At 43.6% G+C, this 6,239-nt stretch overlaps 1 long non-coding RNA gene across 1 annotated transcript; it reads left to right on the top strand.

The window, feature by feature from the left end:
- Window positions 1-2,151: 2,151 nt before the first annotated feature.
- LOC123443720 lies at window positions 2,152-5,991 on the top strand. The gene is made up of 3 exons (XR_006630798.1): window positions 2,152-2,612; window positions 3,937-4,040; window positions 5,544-5,991. It is a non-coding gene; the product is annotated as an uncharacterized LOC123443720 (long non-coding RNA).
- Window positions 5,992-6,239: the final 248 nt, after the last annotated feature.

Below are 6,239 nucleotides of genomic sequence, written 5' to 3' on the forward strand. Positions count from 1 at the left end.
GGATATGCTTCTAGCAGGGGGGGTGAGGAGAGGAGAGGTGGTGGCTTTAGACGAGGAGATGAGAGACATTGAATCTGCAATGGAGAAGAGGAAGGAGCAGGGGTTTTGTGGAACGGAAGAGAGGAAGGAGCAGAGCACGGAAGGAGCGAGGGTTTTCTGGAACAGAGAAGAGGAAGGAGGAGGGGGTGGTTTTCTAATAGGAAAGTGAGAGAGGAATGTGCAGCGGCGGTTTAGCAATGGACGAGGCAGCGGTGCTTCATGATTGGACCGCCAGACCGGCTTTGACCGCCAATGCCATTTAAGTTTTCTTTCTTTTGTTCATATTTTCTTTTTGACTAATAATAACTACAACCGTGGCGGTGGTCTACATGTTGTATGTTAATGGATTATATGGAATTTTTTTCCTGAACCGAAAGAGAGATAAAGCACTGAAAAATCAAAATAAATGTAAAAACTTGGCACACTTCATAAAAACAACTAAATTGTTTTGGCAAAAAAAACTTGATTATGGGTTAGTTCGTTTTGTGGACACATACGTTTTGCAGGGTGCGATATATGAGTCCACACAGGGAATGCTTGGCTTGGGGGCCGGTGTAAGTGGTATGGGTCTAGTGCCTAAGTGGTGCGCCACATGGGTCTAGACGGTAGGGGTGCATAGTTTGGATCTAGCTACCTTGAGGTAACGCATCCGGTTTGCGCACTGAATGCGGGCCCGTTCCTCCGTTTTCGTCGATGCTTTCTCTCGCGTCAACGGAGAACAATCCAAAAGCGCATGCAAGGTCCCGACCTTTCTCGAAGCCCGCGCGTGCCATATTCGGGACATTTGTCCCATTTCTAGGGTTGTATCCTCAGAAATTCAGGATCTATACCGCGACCACATGAAACCATAGAAGGGATTGGGGGTGACAGTTCCATGCTAAGCTCTGGTCCATATATGGGCCATGTGCGACCAATGGGAAGGGCCGCCTTAGAGCCGTTGTTAAGGGCAAAAATGGTGGGTGTCGTCTTCCGCCGCTATAATCTGTGCAAATTCATGAGGGATCGGAATTTTTTTGGGACCTTTCGCAGTGTGGGTGTGTTCGAACAACGAGAGCGGCACACATAAGCCTTCACGTAGGTTGTTTGTAAAGGAGGCCAAAACGCATCACGAAGCTAGCCACCGAGAGGGAACGAGTCCTGCTTGTGGATGGAGACCGGTGCCCGCCCCTTCATCTGCTTCAGAACTCTGTGCTGCAAGTTGTGGGGCCTATCCACAAAGTCACTTCCTGTGCGCCGCACGCCAACCGGACCCACACCATGAATGCACGCATGGCCATGTAGACACCCACCATTCAACCTTGACAATGTACATATGACACATGCGCACTCATTAGCCATCTAGCCCCCCAGCCATGCACACCTAGCCACCTACACTCCAACCATGCACCATTAGCCAGGTTAGACCCACACCATACATCCACCATTGACCCCACCACAGTTTGTTGGACCTTCGACGAGTCCCTCCCGTCGGTATGCCACGCATGCCAAAGAGACATGCTACTACACATATTGCACACCGAAATCCGACGTCATTCACTAGTGCTAGCAAACCTGTCCACATGAGCATCTCTGTGCATGGTGGACACTAGCTCATGGTTTGGATTGAGAAGGCTAGCGGCGCATGTTGTTGGCCCGGTTGGCTAGGGATGCATGATATAGGTCCAGATGAAACGCATGGCATCACGTGGATCAACATTCCCCTCCTCAGTACTGTACATCGGATATACGGCATAAGAATCCGCGATTGCTGACAAAGTCTTGTCACATCCATTTGTCATTTCATTGTTGTAAAGTTTTACACCATATTTTTGAACAAATATAAAACATGACACCTGCAGATGAAACAAGCCTACAAATGCAGTTGTCCCATAGTATGACTTTGTTCTGTGTAATGACAGAGCAGTTGCATTAGACATTTTTTGAAGGGAAGTTGCATTACTCCTAAATCATGGCTGTGGACGATCAAGAGATTCATTTTAGTGAGAAGTTGTGTTTTGACGTGGCAGACGTGGTGGTGTGAACAACGCACGGGGAGGTGTGAACGTGGCAACATATGCGTTTGACTAGCCAAGGTCTAAAGCCGGCCGCTCCGGTTCCCCATAGCATTAATATCATGGCCGCCCCCCTCTTCCCATCCTCTTATCCATCCACAAATCCACAAATAGCCACAATCGAGGGTTTTCTCCTCCCACGCCTCACCATTCGCCGTGCACTTCCCGCCGCTGCTCCCTTCCTGCCGCTGCACCTCCCCCGTTGAGATGCCCAAGTGCACCATGGGAGGGAGGGCCGACGTCAGGGCCGACGCCATGGCGTCCGAAGCATCCAAGCCCCGTGCGAAGCTAGACATGGAGAAACTCGTCCCCGTCGGCGAGGGGTCGAGCAGGCAGCAGGGTGGCCTTGACGTCGTCGAAGACGTCCAGGCTCTTCCGCCAGAGCAGGTGGCTCCTTCGCCGGAGCGTGTGGCACCTACGCCGGAGCAGGTGGCTCCTTCGCCGGAGCAGGTGTCTCCCCTGCCACGCCATTTGCCTCCTTTCTCGTAGCCCGTGGTTGATGGCAACGACGACGGAGAATAGGTCAGTCCTTTATCTATTTTTGGGCATGGCTAGGGTTTCTGCTTTTCTTCCATCTATGAAATCTGTACCTAAATTCTTTAGATCCGTTAGGTTTCAGGGCGGATCCACATGGGTGCATGGGTGTGGGGGGTCGGCTCCTCATTGTATAGCTTATGTTGTTTTTAAGATCTACCAACCACTCCGATCCCATGGCTCTCGTGCATCCAAAATGTGTTGATGCTAAATTTTGATAGCAGCAGCATCGGTACAATAGTGCACCCGAATTTTTTTTGGGCGAAATTTGTTATATATGGTTCTTTTATTGGTAAATGGACTAAAAGTGATGTAGTTTGTGCACTAAACTTCATGTCAATTCGTATAAAACTAGCCTTTAACGCTTAATCCACCAGACACATTTTTTGTCGTTCAATTTGCTCAACACCAATTGCTTGATTCCTGGAGTCCAATTACCATACGGTGTAAAATTTTAGACTTGTTATCATCCTTACTTGAAATATATTATTTGGTTGCTTATTTTTAGCATAATATTTTTCTGCAAGTAAAGGATAACAACACCATGCCTTGTTTATGAAAATGTCATACTGTATGGTCATCTAGTAAATAATCTTCATTTTCTGTCATTCATGTCAGTACTGTCAGTATGATGGAAAAAAATATTTTCACATGAAGATTTTAGAAATTACTCCTAACTCTTTCATTTCTTGAGTAACAGAAGTAGAGGCAGAAGAATGCCTTCTGGAGACAAAAGACAACTTGATCTAAGCCATTTGAAAAATATTGTTCTGGCTTTAGTTTGCAATATAAATTTTTGAACACCCAATAGTGAATCCTGGATCCGAAGCTGTGCTGCTAGGTTACATTAGTTGAGGCATGTATATGGCATTTTTGATCTAGATAAATTATTATGCTAATAAATCCACCTAGGTTTGGTGACTGTGCTAATACAAATACGTAGCTGGACCTTGGAATTGAATTGCCTATGTAGGTGATTGCGAAAATATTTTCCGCAACTTAAGGGTAACAACACCATGCCTTGTTTATGAAAATGTCATATTGTATGGTCATGAAGTAAATAATCTTCATTTTCTTTCATTCATGTCACTACTGTCATTATGATGGACAAAGAATCTTTTCACATGAACATTTTAGATATTACTCCCTCCATTTGAAAAATATTGTCGTGGTTTTAGTTTGCAATATAAATTTTTGAACACCCAAGTATGAAATCGTGGATCCGTAGCCGTGTAGCTAGATTACATTTATTGAGGTGTGTATATGTCAGTTTTTGATCTATATAAATTATTGTGCTAATAATACGGAACAGGTAGCTTCTATGGCTTCTCTGCGGGAGCAGGTGGTGGCTCCTCAGCCTTAGCCGGGTGCTCATGTGCCGTGGGTGTGACGCTTACTCAAACATGCCCTTGATTCGTGAGATGCTTACTCAAAAATGCAATTACATATATAAAAATGCCATCATTCCGTTAGATGTTTGCTCAATAATGCCATTAGACATTGTTATTTTCATGTCAAACTTGTTGACTATCCAATATGTCAAAAAAAGCTTGGACCCACATTTTAGTTCTCTCTATCTCACAATGATAAGTGTGGCCCTACTTGTGAAGAGTAAGTAAGCGAATAATTTTACAGGAAAATAAGAACGTTGTTGGGATCAAGTGGGTCCCACACTTTATTGTAGTGAGATAGAGAGAGAGATGGCATGTTGGTCCATAGGTATGTACGACATTATAACATGTCAAAAGAGATTTGAGATCACAATAATGATGTGCAGTGGCATTTTTGAACATGTGTGTAATGAAGCGATGTCATTTTTTAGGAGTTGAAATTCCTAGTGGCGAAACTGAGTTGTAGGGCACAATTGGTGGCATAAATGATAAAAATCTTTTTTGTAAGTTATACCTCCTTTCCAGATTATAAGGCATGCACGTATCTCTAGATTTATAATTTGATCAAGTTAAAACGAGTTGTATAGTCTAAAAATTATACCATTAGAAAGTAGACAGTTTGAAGTTTCTAATGACATATTTTTTGTGATATATAACTTGTATTAGGATGGCCTATTTGTCAACCTAGGGATACGCGCAAGCCTTATAAACCGGAAAGGAGGTAGTACAACATTTGGGATCACTTATTGTCCGAATTCATAATAACTACTTTAAATAGAATGTTGAATAGTTCATGAATATTGATGGGTGGGGTATCAATCAACAGGGGAAACTTCCACGACGATAACATGGGGACTTTCAATATCCATCATCATAAGCACACAAAATTCTAACCCTAAATAGATACAACTCACTAGCTATTTTATCTAGTCATGCACCAGTGGCACATCAGTAAGTCATGCATGTAAGTCACAAGTCATATTTTTTTGCATTATTACCTGTGTGTGCTGCTCTGCCATGTTACATCATCAGTTCATGCATTTTTACGTAATACGTGAATTTTGTTGCACTAAAGGGCTGTTTGGTTTGTGACTAACTTTGCCAAAGATTGCCACTCCTAAGGTTAGGCAAGTTTGACCAACTTAAGTGAGTGTTTGGTTCCGGCCACACTTTAGGCAAGCCACACTTGGGCCCCACATGGCATACACACAAAAAGTGTGGCCAGATTCCCTTAGGCTTGCCAACTCGTGGCTCTCGTTTTGATGAACTAACCTTAGGCAAGCTTGGAAAAAATGTGTGGCAAAATGTGGCAATGCTAGTGCTCTCTTCGACATGTATGGTTGTTCGTCCATTTTTTTCACTATATGGTACTATCGCATTTAGTTGCTTATGTAGCAATTAATAAGTTATACATTTATTTTTCAAGATCATTTGAACGATGTCATCTATTATATTATGTTTCATAGACTCTGTGCCTGATGAATTCTCATATTAAATATACTTACACAACATTTTGTACTACATGTAGGTACTAACTGACAATGTCGACAATGACCCAGAAACCCAGAGGATCTACAAGAGGCACAAGGGGAGGGAGCTGGACAATGGATTGCACGATAAACGTGTGAGGCCTAGAATTGGAAAGGGGGGGCTACGGATGCCCTTTCAGCAACAAGTTGATGAAAGGCAGCCTGACGAGTGCCATTCAGCATGCACTCAGAACATCTCGTGGCTCCCTTAAGAATGGCTACGCTTTCAGGGTGGCGCATGCCGCGTACGCCAAGTACTTGACGAGGCTTTAGGGAAGTGTGCACCCTCGTAGCTAGATCTGATGCTCTTTTGGTTTTAGCCATGCTATTCTATGTTGGTGAACGTTTATGGTTGAACTATGTGCACCAGTACTGCTAAGTGTTGTTTGGTTTTGTATATATGGAAGCGTTGAACTAAGCTTAGAATGGAAGTTCTTTTGGTATGAACTAGGTTAAGTACTACCTTAGTTTGTGGTATGTTGGCGAGACTTTATGGATGAACTATGTTAAGAAGTACCATATGCTTACTATTGTACTATGGTACAACTATGCATGCTAAGTAGTGTGCCGACTACATCTAGTGTACCAGTGCAATGCAATTGCAGCCTTGAGCTACAATCAGCTTGGTAGATGGAAATCCAAGCTTCTCTTATAGAAACCTAGGATTGAAATATTGATGCTTTAGTACTCCCTCC

This window comes from Hordeum vulgare, chromosome 3H (assembly GCF_904849725.1).
Source record: "Hordeum vulgare subsp. vulgare chromosome 3H, MorexV3_pseudomolecules_assembly, whole genome shotgun sequence".
Lineage (NCBI taxonomy): Eukaryota > Viridiplantae > Streptophyta > Magnoliopsida > Poales > Poaceae > Hordeum > Hordeum vulgare.